Source organism: Amblyomma maculatum, chromosome 1 (assembly GCF_055883805.1).
Source record: "Amblyomma maculatum isolate TAMU_Amacu chromosome 1, ASM5588380v1, whole genome shotgun sequence".
Taxonomy (NCBI): Eukaryota; Metazoa; Arthropoda; class Arachnida; order Ixodida; family Ixodidae; genus Amblyomma; species Amblyomma maculatum.
This window is the reverse complement of record NC_139344.1, coordinates 122,727,136-122,741,605: the sequence shown is the minus strand read 5'-3', so window position 1 is coordinate 122,741,605 and position 14,470 is coordinate 122,727,136. Positions and strand designations below refer to the sequence as shown.

The following is a 14,470-nucleotide window of genomic DNA, read 5'->3' as shown; positions in this document are numbered from 1 at the left end:
TTACATTTGAGTATGAGTTTAAAGTAGAGGCATAAATGTTTCCCCCGCTTATTTGTGGCTGACTGTTCGAACCGCCGACCGCACTTCGTGACTGTGTGCTACCGAGCGTAGGCCCACCACGGCGGGCCATGCTCGTTGGAACAATGAGCTGACACTAAGCAGGCATTTATTACTGGAACAACAATAACGCTGGCTAGCAAAAAAATACACTAAGGAATTGAGGTCGTCTGACTTTTTTTAGAAATGTTATGAGCAAATATTCAGGCTTATTCTGGAGTATTCAGGAACACTCTTGGTGCCGGATGGGGTGGGTCAGGCGGGATCAAGTTTACACAAGGTTTCCCTATGGCATGCAGACACCCTAGCCCCTGGGATGCGGATGGTGCAGCTGCACTATCACCCTGGTGGCAACTCAAGGAATTAAACATTCTTGAAATTGAGGTTATTTGGGTGCCAGCGCACTCCGGAAGCCCCGGGAATGACAAGGCCCACGTACACAAAATCTAGAGGTTTCATCAGCCAAGCCAACGGGTCTATGTCTACCTTATCGGGGTTCACAAGAGACAGACCAACATCTTTTGGGCATTGCTAACCACTACAAGCTGGGCAGGAGAGAATACATGCCCCCGGATAAACAGTTAACAAAGGCGCAAGGATGCGTGTGGTAGAGGTTGCAGACACGATAATTTCTTAACCCGTACCTATTCAATAAAATGTACCTGGAAGAGATTGATCCAAAATGCAAATGCTACCAGAAAATGGCAACATATGACCACATTCTCTGGGAATGTAGCATAGCACCGTCACCGGTGGATGGGGTACCGAACCCCCTCTCAAGCAGTGGAGGGCCATGCTAGCCAGCCCCAACCCAGCCTTCCTGACCACAGTTGTGGAGTGGGCCACCCAGGTTGCTGTCAGTTACAGGCTGACAAACGTTTTTCAGTACAATATGCACATGGTTCTTTGAAGAAATAAAGCTCTTTCTCTGAAAAACATTTTTATAGGATTTCAAGTTTCACGGTTGTGGTGACTTGACCGATGCAGTGACTAAACAGTTACTGAACTTAGAGGACCCGAACTTAAAGGGGCAGTCTACAGCCGGAGGAGAGTATTAAAATACTTCCATATTTTGGTAAACCTCATCACCTGGTGGCATTCAAGAGGGCAGAACTCGTGATTTAGGCAGGAATTTATAAAGTTAGTCGAGAAAGTCAGGTCTGAGTGGATTATGGCACCATGCTATGTGCTTTTGTTGTGGCAAACATGGTAGTAGGGGCCTAGAGTGTCTGAAGTGAATACCACATTTCATTACTGCCACAGCATCGCACTTATTTTTGTTCATATCAACTGAAGGCAGCTTACCTATCAATGAATTACAGCTACTTTTATTGTTTATAATACTGCTTGATTTGCCTTTAAAATGGTTTCGAAAAGAATGCACACAACTGAAGGCGCACGCTATGCTTGTAGTGGCACTTCCATCTGCAGCCCTGCTACTGGCAAAAACAGTTGTTTGCATTTCTAGTAAATATCACCGGGTTTTAGTTTATTGATTTTATTTTAAAATGGTTTAGCACTTTCGAATGTAGCTTTAACAAAATTTGTGCAGCTCAGTTAATATTATGCGACATAGGTGGTGTGGCAGTCTTCATGACTAAATGGTCTGCTGTTTCTCAGTTTATTTGATTGATTTGGGATAGACCTTTCGAACGACATATGAAAAAATGTTGGATAAGTAATAATACTGTCTCTTTAAAATGATTCATTTTAAAATAATTGTTGTAACATTCCATCGTCTTGGCACATCGTCCACGAGCCGGAAGATTCTCTTGAATTGAAGACAAATGTAGTACGAACCTGTCTACCTTCATTTCCATTTTGGCTGACCACTTGCAACATTTTTAGTCGTGTGCCGTAATTGCCACTGATGCTGCCAAGCGTGAGGAAAAAGCGGAGGTTGGGATTTTTTCTACTCTACTTGATAGGGCTTTTTCACTTTGCCTACCTGATTGTATCCCCATTTTTATTGCAGAATTTTGAGCTATGCTACCATCCTGAGAGCTTGTTTACAGCACTGCAACGTCATTGTGGTGACGGACGCTCTTTCAGTTTGTACTGCCTTGACTTCTTCGACTGCATCTTCTCTGCGTCGGCAGTTTTATGAACTCGCGCTGTCTCATATCCGTGAAATTTGACTTGTGTGCTTTCCAGGCCATTGTGGCATTTCAATTGATGAATCCGTGGACTTTCTTGCATCAGCTTCCTTGAATGGCCCTGTTCTTTCATTACTCTTCTGATTATCTTTATGAGTGGCTGCATGATTCAAACAATTTCTTTGGATGAAGTCCTCAAATTCACTCCTTCTGTCTTTGGACAACTTCCAGCATTTGAAGTATAAATGGAATCCTGGTCAGTGCCTTTCCCATCAGTGCAAGGTGCCCATGGTTGACAACGCTTAAACACAGACAGAGCAAAGAAAACAGAAAAGACGACACAGGCGCCCTGAACTTCAACTTTATTTTAGAATCTATGATACACGGCTGATATGGCCAAAAACAGCACTGGCTAACGAAGATATTTGACGGTCATGGCAAAGAAAAGTAACATGACAAATGGAAATGTAAAATTAAAAACCATAAATATAGAACCGTAAGAAACAAAACCCGAACAAAGTGAAGACAAAATAAGCATGCTATTTGTAAGCCGCCAACACATGGAACAGTGGAGTAATTTGAACAAACGGATTTCCATGAACCACAGGCTGAAGCACGCAGGCAATGCAAGAATGTTGCAGTTACTATTCCCTACATGCACCAAATTTTGCACAACCTTAAGGAGATTGGAAAGAAACCAGGAGTAGACATCTTTTCTGCTCCTGAGTGCCTATCGCAGCTTTGGCTGGTCGTAAATGAAAAAGGAAAAAGAAACGGAGGCTGTACCACGTGGTACAGAAAACCCTTAGTGGCATGCGTGGAAGGCGTTGTTTACTCTATCCCTTTGTCTTGCCGCAAGGTGTACATCATCACTTATCATTCCCCGCAGGGGGCACCTGTTAAAAGCAGGTGTTTGTGTGTTTTGTGCGACATCATGGACCCCGAGCACCCATGCTTAGCCGTGCGTGGCGTTGTCGTGTCTGGGGAAAAGGGGATCCTGGTGGTTGAGCCGATGCCGAGTGTTTGAACCTTAAAAGACCCCCCGGCGGAGGCAACACACCACTTTGGCCCACGCTTCCCATAGACTGCACCTCCGGGCTGACCCACCCCGGGGGGAATCGGCAGTTGCCTTTTCCTGTCCTCCCCTCCATCTTTCACTTTCCTATCTCCTTTCTTACAACTGTCCTGTCTTCTCCTAACTTCTTGGTTTTCCTTCTTCCAGGTGGCTAGGGTTAACCTTGTGTGGCGAACCACCCTGAGTTCCGCCATATTTAGTTATAGCTGGGGTGTACAGCTGGCATGGACTGGCCTTGGTTGCAAGATCCTGTCCTGCCCCCTTGTTGGGCTCCATGGTGGGTGGCTGCCACCTTGGCCGAACAACACACACATCACATGGCTTCCTCTGCTGTAAAAACTGATCGCCTAAACAAAAAAAGGCGCACTGAAGACACAGCAGAATTCCTGCAAAAACCAAAGAAAAGCTTCCCCAAATACCACGTCATGCACTCTGAAGTTGAAGGAAAGCCGGCCCCAACTTTGTCCCCATTCTAGTGTCAAAACGTTTCTCAGATGCACTTGGTCCAAAATACAAAGTCACAAAAATAGCAAATGGAGACCTACTGCTTGAATTAAACGATGAAACGCAGTACACAAAGCTTCCAAACCTCCACTGTATTGGGGACGTCGCTGTGACCATCACCGCCCATAGATCTCTGAACACCATGCGTGGTGTAATCTCCTACAATGATTTCCTTCACATAAGTGAGGAAAAAATGCTAGAAGGACTTTCAGAACAAAATGCTGTAAATGTCCACAGACTAACGATCCGAAGAGACGACAAAGAGATACCAACTAAACATCTCATCCTCACATTCAGCTCAAGCATACTACCAGAAAAGATTGAAGTAGGGAACATGAAAGTTGAAGTCTGACATTATATACCGAACCCCCGAAGATGTTTCAACTGCCAGCAATACGGCCACGGATCACATAGTTGCCACAGCCACAAAACGTGTGCAAAATGTGCTTCCAAAGAACACCAGTCTGAAAACTGTGATGCCCCAGCGCCACACTGCGTGAACTGCGAGGGGGATCATCCTGCCTATTCTCGATCATGCCCAAGTTGGAAGAAAGAAAAAGAGATCATCACTATCAAAACAAAAGAGAACATTTCATTTACAGAGGCCAGAAAACGGCTAGCAGAAACAAATCTTTTTGTGTTCACTGGAAAACCAGACTATGCGCTTGTAGCGTCCAAGGGCGAGGCACTACACCGCAATCAGGCATCTGCCAAGGTGCCTTCAGAACCTCTGGCAGGGCCATCCGCTCGCCCCAGGCAGAAGCAGCAAAGGCTGCCCTGCCAGTTTCAAAAGAGGGCTTGCCGACCACGGAGTCGGGAGCTCTGCAAGGTTTCTCCTTCCAGGGGGAAGCCTGAAGCTCGTTCGTCCATGGCATCACCGTCTTCCAGCGCCTCCAGTGAGGCGATGGACGTCACCCTCAGCACAATTGCGTTGCAGAGGCGGCGAAACTCGTTACAAAAAAAGGGGAAAAAACCAGGGTAACTCCACCGGAAACTAAACTTCAATTTCCCAGCACACCACAATATGGCTTACATAGTACAATGGAATTGTAGAGGCTTACTTAGAAATTATGCAGATATCACAGATATACTTACATCAATGGCACCAACAGCATTATGCCTCCAGGAAACTAACCTTGGTCCACAGAACACAAATATCCTTAAAAAATATAAAACCTTCCGAAGAGACTGAGAACAGGCTAACAGACTCTCAGGAGGCGTCGCAATCATAACACAAAGTGACGTCCCTGCAACAGAAATACCATTGAAAACAACGTTCGAAGCAGTGGCCATTAACATAATCGGCCACAAAACAATTACAATATGTTCTGTATACCTACCACCATGCCAAACCTTTACAGTCAGTGACTTAGAGAAACTTACTCAACAACTACCGGAGCTATACGTGGTTGCTGGGGATTTTAATGGGCACTCCTTCTTTTGGGGAAGTGAACGTAATGACACAGGAGGTCAAATAATAGAGGATTTTATATTATCAAACAACATATGTCTCTTAAACACAGGAAAGCCCACTTACTGCTGCCTCTGCTCGGGCAAAATGACCTGTCTAGATCTAGCCTTTTCATTACCTTCCATTTTTAATGATTTTGACTGGGATGTTTTAGATGACCCTAGGGGTATTGACCATTTACCCACCATTTTAAAATTATCATCCTCTATACCCATCATCTCAACAAGGCCACAGCATTGGAAGCTTCACCTCGCTGATTGGTCAGCTTTTAAAGCAAATGCCACATTAGAAGAGCAGTATTCCGAAGAATTAACAATAGACGAAATAAATGAAAGGTTTTCTACATGCATTAAATCAGCAGCTTTAGTAGCTATTCCACAAACATCCCAACACGCAAGGAAAAAGCACAAGGTATGGTGGACGGAGGAGTGCAAAGCAGAAAAAAAGAAACAGAACAAAGCGTGGGGCGTCCTCCGTCAATACCCAACTGCAGAAAACTTGATCACCTTTAAAAAGGCAAGAGCCAGAGCGCGGTACGTGCAGCGAAATGCTGAGAAAGCCTCCTGGCATAATCATATAACATCCATTAACAGCTCAGTTCCTGAAACAAAAAGTGTGGGAACAGGCCCGAAAGTTCACCGGCAATTATACCCCATTTACTTTTCCAATGTTGACGACACCCGGAACACAAACAACACTCGAAGAACAGGCGAACATTTTGGGTGAACATTTCTCTAAAGTTTCAAGCTCTTCAAACTATACAGACACATTTCAAAAACACAAGGCAATAACAGAGAAACAAAAACTTCCCTTTCGTGCAGGCACAAACGAAGAATACAACAGACCAATCACATTACAAGAACTAAATACAGTTTTATCACATAGTAAAAAAACAGCACCAGGCCCAGACAACATATATTATGCAATGCTAGTGCACCTCTCTGAAGCTGCTATAGAGGCCCTGTTGAAATTTTTAAATAAAATTTGGGAAACTGGAATAATACCTGAGGCGTGGAAAGTAGCAGTAATAGTACCATTTTTGAAACCCGGAAAGCCCCTTACAAAACCTGCCAGTTGCAGACCAATAGCCCTAACCAGCTGTATCGCAAAATCTTTTAAAAGCATGATAAACATTCGACTCACTTTTCTTCTCCAGTCCCGGAAACGACTAGATATACATAAGTGCGGGTTTAAAAAGTAATCTACAACTGATGACCTGGTCCGCTTTGAAAAGACAGTCAGGGAAGCATTCATCCACAAACAGCATTGTATCGGGGTCTTCTTCGACCTGGAGAATGCCTACTATACAACGTGGAGGTTTGGCATCCTGCGTGACCTAGCCGAGCTAGGTATCCGCGGCAGAATGCTAGGCTGCTTGAGTGACTTCCTAACCAACCGTACATTCAAAGTCTGCGTAGGCTCAACTTTTTCAACTAGCTTCATGCAGGAAAACGGCGTTCCCCAGGGATGTGTCTTAAACCACCCTCTTCATAATTAAGATAAATTCCTTAGCAAAAGTCATCCCAAGGTCCATAATGTATTCCCTTTATGTAGATGATGTCCTAATAGCACACACGTCTTCCAACTTGTCAATCTGTAAGAGACAAATACAAATCACTATAAACAAAATGTCCACGTGGGCAGACAAAAATGGATTTAAGTTCTCTCCACAAAAAACAGTAGCTGTTTTATTCTCGCTGAGACGAGGAATGCAAAGCCACCCTACACTTCACCTGAACCAGAATCCAATACCCATTAAACAAGAGCATAAATTTTTAGGTGTCACCTTTGACAAAAAACTAACGTTTCTCCCACACATAAATAACTTTAAAAAAAAGCACCCCATGCCCTCAATGTGATGAAACTACTTTCAAGAAAACACTGGGGGTAGGGCATGCCTTTTAAATATTTACCGTTCTCTAGTTCGCTCTATGTTAGACTATGGCTCAATAGTATACGGCTCGGCCGGGTCATCCTACCTAAAACGGCTAGATCCAGTTCATAAACTTGGTTTACGCTTATCGTCCGGTGCTTATAGAACTTCTCCAATAGCTAGCCTCTATGTGGAAACTAACAAACCTGCATTAAAAGATCGAAGAACGGCACTAACTTGTACATACATCCTCAAAATCCGTTCTATGCCTAAACATCTCTGTTACTCTCTTGTCACGAAATGCCCTTCCCGAATACTCTTACAAGCCTCAATCAATTAAGTCTTTACTCTTGCACTTCGAAGAAAAATGCCGAGACCTGGATGTACTGAATGAAACAATGCATTGCACCAAGGCACAAACCACTCCCTCCGTGGTATACTCTCTCCGCAGTTTTTGACCTCACGCTAACACATTTTGAAAAAATGCACACTCCTCATGAACATATATTGCAAGAATTCTTAGCACTGAAAGAAAAATATACGAATTACATTGCATTTTACACAGATGGTTCAAAAACGAGAAACTATGTTGGAAGTGCAGTAGTACAAGATGAAACAGAAGCAATAACAAGACTACCTCCTTATACATCAGTGTTCACTGCAGAGTGTTACGCTGTTTGTACTGCAGTAGAGAAAATGAGAAATCAAAACATCACAAATAGCATTATCAACAGTGACTCTTTAAGCATCCTCACTGTATTAAACTCTAAAAATGCAGTTGAACCCCTAATCGGCAATAAAACACACAACATAGTACAGATAACTTCCCAAAAACATAATATAACATTCTGCTAGGTCCCCAGTCATGTTGGGATTAAAGGTAATGAGAGAGCAGACGCATGTGCTGCACAAGCAAGATCCAGAGAAATAAAACGTGAGAACATACCCCACAGAGATTGTATAAAGTTGGTGCACAGGAAACTAAGAGCTAGGTGGCAAGCTGATTGGGAAAATGAAGAAAAGAACAAGTTACATTCTGTAAAGCCTTTTTTAGGGGAATGGAAATTGTGCCTAAATCAGGAACGTTTTATCGAGGTTATTTTATGTCGTCTACGCGTAGGGCACATACACATCACTCATAATTTTCTCTTAACAAATAAAGACAAACCAGTATGTGAATTGTGCGGAGATGAGCTCACAGTCAATCATTTTAATCTCATGCATGCAACTTGAGAATCTCAGAAAAACATATTTTATTGTAAACACATTCCATTTCATCCTTGCATTGCTTTTAGGGGAACAAGCATTCGTTGAATTTTCTCTAGTTTGTACATTTCTTAAGAAAGCCAATGCTTTAAATCGAATATAAGAACCATAACTCCTGGGCACTTCACGTAACAAATCATCTAACCTTGTCTTTGGCGCAATATAGCCATAGTTGCTCTTGCGCCATAAAACCTCATGTAACTAACTAACATCATTTATCATCATTTATTGTCCCTTAAGGGCCCTGGGTCGGGCATTACATAAGGGGGGGGGGGGGGGGGATAACGAGTAAAGTAAGTATGTGGTCATATGATTATACAGTGAAACGAAAAGCAAAGAGGCAAGGTAACATTATACATTTCTATGGAACCGTAAGTAATGAAAGGACAAGACGAAAAGACCACTCATTTGATTCATGATACATTCAATCAAAATTTATATATGCACAATTATTGCAAAGAAAGGAAAAAAAAAGACATACAAGGCAAAGCAGAAAAATATGACATATACATGGGCTTAGGGAAGAGCTACAAAGCAAAATTCGTGGTTGATACATGAGTCAAACAGGAAATGTTTACTGATAAGATTATTTGTCAAAGTGAGGTAATATTAGCCGCCTGAATTTAGATTTGACACGTTCATAGACTATTGGTTCAGGGATTGAATTCCATTCTTCAATCACCAAGGGTAAGAACGACTTATTAAATGAGTTTGTCGAACCAGTTATGCGCTGCATGCTCATGGAATTGAAAAGACGCCGTGATGTTCATACAGGTGGCACTAAAAGAAAGTTCTCAGGTCAGGGCGATTGTAATATAGACTATGAAGTAAGCACAGCCGCGAAATCCTTCTTCGAAGTGCTAATGAGTCAAGGCTAATGGATGATTTAATGGCACATAACGCTAACTCGTCTATTATATTCGGAACAGATGAAGCGAGCTGCCCAATTCTGAATGCTTTCGAGAAATTCAATTGGATATTGTTGGTGTGGGTTCCATATTGCACTGGCATATTGAAGTTTAGGTCGAACGTACAACTCGTAGGCAAGTTTTCTTATGTGACTGGGGGATAAAGAAAGGGAACGCTTGATGAAACTAAGTGTTTTGGAAGTCTCTGCTACTAATTTCATGATGTATTCAAACCAGTTGAGTTTGTCGGTATTAGGTGTGATTCAACCTTTGAAATGGCAGTGGAGTTTAAAGAGTATGAATAGTTGAAGGTGGAAAGCTTTCGGTATATTTGCATACTCTTGTATTTGGATATGTTTAGATTCATCAGCCAGGTGGTGCACCAGCTAGGTTTATATTAAATCGAGGTCTTTCTGGAGGAGTGTCTGGTCGGAGGCAGCAGTTATGCGACGATAAAGAACGCAGTCGTCAGCGAAAAGGCGAATTGTGGAAGAGATATTTACAGGAAGGTTGTTGATAAAGACTAAAAATAAGAGTGGTCCAAGGACAGAGCTTTGGGATACACCTGAGGAGCGATGATTTCCGATAAAAGGGAACTGGGTGCGGTCTGAGAGGAAAGAAGAAATCCATGACAGTATTAAAGGATCCAGACAGAGAGAGGATAGTTTAGCCATAAGACGTTTATGTGGAACCCGGTCAAAGGCTTTAAAGAAATCAAGGTAGATGATATCAGTTTGAAATGAGGAATCTAGGTTCAGGTGAAGGTCGGTAGTAAACTCGAAAAGCTGGGTGTCGCACAAAAATCCAGAGCGGAATCCATGTTGTTTGGCAAAAAAGAAGGAATTCTTGTTCAGGTGAGAGCAGACTTGTGAATATATGATGTGTTCCAGCATTTTACAAACAAACATGTTAATGAAATTGGTCAATAGTTTGATGGATCAGAACGGTCGCCAGCCTTGAAAATCGGGACAACGGGACAACCTCCAGTCATTTGGGATTGCAGAACTTGAGATTGATTGACTAAAAATGATTTGTTATATTTGGCATGAAATTTCTGTTGTACCTTTTAGAATCTCAGTAGTTATGTCGTCCGGTCTGGGAGCGCTTGATGGCTTCAAGTTATCAGTGAGTTTAGCTATGGGGTCTTCGACTGAAATGGAAATTGGAGGCACCTGGCTAAATTTACGGCTGGTATAGCTGGGTACATTGAGGACTGGTTTCCGAGTAAAAACTGAAGAAAAGTAGCTGTTCATGACATCCGTGCAGCGATCTGCAGGGACGTGCGAGCCATCTTGGTTGTGCAAGATGATATTTTGAGGCGAGTTGCGGTTTGGCAAAAGGATATTCCAGAATTTTTTAGGGTTATTCCAAATGATGTTATGCAAGTTTTTATGGAAAAATGTCTTTTTGGAGTGCCTTAAAAGATTTGTATAAGCCCAGAGGCATGCAAAGTACTTGTCCCATTTGGAAGCAGAGACGGAATTTTTTGGCAGCTCAGAATAGCCACTTTTTTTTTTCTTAACAACCGCCGAAGGCCATTAGAAAACCAGTGCTTATCAACATCACCACGAATGCAGATAAGCGGGACATACGTTTCCATGAACGAAAGGATTTTTTGCTTGTAAAGTAACCAGTTACTACTAACTGTTCGGGTGTGAGTAGTTTTACTAAACTGATAAAAAAACGCTTCCAGTTCAGGGTTAATTAGCGCATAGTCGGCTTTGTTATAGTCGCGAATATATATTAAAGATGGCTTGCGGCTAGGAATAGCAATAGCCAAATTAAAAAATAACAGGTTGTGATCACTAAGGCTACTAGTGCACGAGAGAGATTGACATAACTCAGGCTTTGAGACCAACACTAAATCAAGGATGTTGGTGTCACGAGTTGGAGTTCTAACAGTCTGAAACAGATTAAAAGTAAGAATTAAGTCAATAAATTTTTTCGACTGAAGAGAGGATGCCGGCAACTGTTCCCAATCGATAACCAGGTAATTAAAATCTCCGCATAGGACCAAGTTCGCTCGTGGAAAGCGGGATTGGAGGTGTAAAAGTACTGAATACAACTCATCAACAAAAGAACAATCTAAATCTGGCGGATGGTAGCAGGCGATAAGCAAAGTGTTGCTATAAGTAAGGGACAGGTTAATATATACTAGTTCAGTGCTACAACGGACAGGCACAGAAATGTGAGACTACCGTTGATTTAACGGGAATCAGGACACCACCTCCTCTTCGGCTACTCTGTCAAGTCTGTAGACACTTAACGTTTTACTAGCCTCGAGAAGTTCGCTGTCCTTAATGTCTATGGTAAACCACGACTCAGTAAGGATCACAATACTCGAGATGTTGTCATCGAGAAGTGCTTCCACAGCTTCCTTTTTTGGTAAGTAGCTGCGAATGTTTGTGAACATGACAGCCATTTTATGATAAGATGAAGTGGTGTGCGAACCTTGCGAATTCTGAGCTAGCTGCTTAAAGAGAAGCTTGGAAGCGGGCAGTGGTCACTATGACGAAAGTTTGATTGCTCGATCCTCATTGGCTTCATATATGTATTGTTTTTTGTCGATCACCAGTTTGTCGTAACATATTTTGAACATGGCGTCGCTTTCCTTATCAAAAGAGTACAACTTTTTCCGGACTAATCAAACATGCGCAGAATAATCTTTACGGACAGAAAATTTTGAATCTTTCAGCTTTGGCTGCTGCTAGAATTTTTGACTTTACCTTAAAATGTGCCATTTTGACAATAATCACAGTTTTTTTATTCTTGGAAGCGGCCCATTTCGTGCGGGCATTCTATATCATCAGCATTTATCGATAGACCAAGGTGCTGTGAGCAGAAAGAGATTACGTGCTCCTCTGATTGTTCCCAAATTTCACCGGTCGCATCCGTGATACCAAAAAAGATCAAGTTCGACTTGCACAAGCTATTTTCTGCGTCATCGCACTTTTCTGTGAGGATTTTTATTTCGGATGAAAACTTGGTTATTTCATCGTTCGAACTTGTTTCTGAAGTTTTTCCGCTGGCTTGACCTATGTGTACAATATTTTATAAAGCATCAACCCTCAAGGAAAGTGTGCTGACGTAATTTTCAATGCTAGTCTGGTCACTATGGACGTTTGAAAGCTCAGTGAGTACAGTGTTCTGCGATTGTTCAAGACGCAATATCGCCTCAGATATTGCTTCTAGGGTCACTGGTGTGTCGGTATTAGGGGGTCCAGGGTTCAGTTCAATTTCGCCAGACAGAACAAGCAAGAGGTAAACGACATAAGCATTGATGCATTATGAGCAAGTTTGGTACGTCACTTAGCGGCAAAAACCGATAAACTCAAGTGGGCACGACACCGCAAATAAATAGGGATTGCTTGTGCGGGTACAAATAGTTACAGCATAGGTTACAGCAAAAATAATTAATTTTTGTCATGTGATTGGTTTCAGATTTCTATCGACCCAGTGTGGGAGACCTTAAACCTAGATGGCTCCAATTTGACCCTTCAGGTAATGCTAGGCATCACTGCATGCCACACACAGCTAAACAACTTTGAAAAAATGCAAGTGACATACGCTTTTCAACTCCGGTGACAGCGTGCTTAATGGTCTCCGGCTGTACCAGAGCGAGATTGAGCAGCGCTGTGGAGGCATTCAGCCTGTTCTTGTTTTTTTTTTTCGGGTAAGAAAAGTGGCGACGGCTTATACTTTACCTCATTTTACAGCATGTTCATATTATGTTCGGCCTTTTTCAGAATGATGCGTGACCTCATTGAGATTATGACGTCATGATTTCCTGCTGAAGCTCTGCGTCCAAACTCAGCGGCTGAGGAGAAGTGGATTTTACTTTTGGCGTGCATTTCCGAGTGGGAACTTCATGATCGCGAACGCGGTGGTTTCCTATCAAATTCCACAACAGTTGGACTTAGGGTAACTATTGGCAGCATGCTGTCTCTAACTGACTACCTGGCATGTATCATTGGGTACAAATTCCTCATGATTTCACGCCTGAGCCAAGATCCTGTAGAAAACTTTTTTTGGCATCGCTAAGCAATCTTCAGGCTGCCACATGCACTCAACACCTGAGCAGTTTTTGGTCACGGTGCCCTGCCTTAGTTTTTGCAATCTAGCGAAGTCTGTTTCCCATAGAAATGCAGAACCAGGTGTTTTGGATTTTTAATGAGTGCTGATGCCGTTCCAGAGGCAACACAAACCAAACAGTCACTCATTGACAATTTGATTGCCGATGGTGATCTTTGCAATGCTGAGCTTGCTGTAAAGCAACTGCAAGAGCCAACTTCTGTCCACATAACATGTGTATCCGCTAAGAGGGATCAGCGTCACATTTTTTTATGTTGCTGGATACGTAGCACGAAAGTTTTTGGCTAAATCATCATGCATTGCATGTAAAAAGCTCCTACTCACTGACAAAAATGATATACGAAACTTTCACGCAGCGGAGTTTACACGTCTTAAGTATAAAGGAGGCCTTTTATATCCGTCTGGCTTTTTTAGATTTCTGGAGATGAAAAACCTTTTTACCAGCTGTTTTAGTACGTCGGAGCTTCACCAGTGAAAGTGTCATGGATATCATTGCACTCTTTCGTTCCAAGTAAAAAGAGAGTATTGGCTGTCCTTATCACTCCGAATCACCAAGTGCTGAGATGATGGCATTTTATGTGACAACAAGGTTGCACTTTTTAGGGAAGTCGCTGAACCATGCCAGAACGCAGAAGCGCAAAGCCGCTAAATATCTTAAGCTTAGTCGCTCCACGTAGGTCGCACATGACAGATGTATAGGGAACCCAAGCACAAGTTTCGCCGCGCGATGGCAGCGCCGCATTCCTGGCATGGTGGCGAAATGTGAAACGATGGGATGTCGTTGGAGCAGACGCTCTGCTAGCTTCCTGTGCACGTGCGACGATCGAGTTGCGCCTGGCGGTTATTTGGTGATACAAAAACGCTTCCGCTGATGCGAAACGGAGGTACTAAGTAGCATCGTGTCATGGGTAGCCACAATAGTAGGCGAAGCGCCAAAAGACGAGGCTCACGTGTGGAACTTTGCAGATTTCATTGGAAACGTTTCCACAAGGCCTGTTTTCCAACCGCATGACAGCATTCTGAGAAGTCTCGCGTTCTTTGTGGAAACAAAAAGGCCCAATTTTCCCCTTCTCCATAAACTCGGAAATGTTCGACAGTTGAAGGTTGAAGGTTTATTTCCGCAACTGG

At 42.8% G+C, this 14,470-nt stretch overlaps 1 pseudogene; it reads left to right on the top strand.

Moving 5' to 3' along the window:
- Positions 1–850: 850 nt before the first annotated feature.
- Positions 851–14,219, top strand: LOC146203834 (uncharacterized; annotated as a pseudogene).
- Positions 14,220–14,470: the final 251 nt, after the last annotated feature.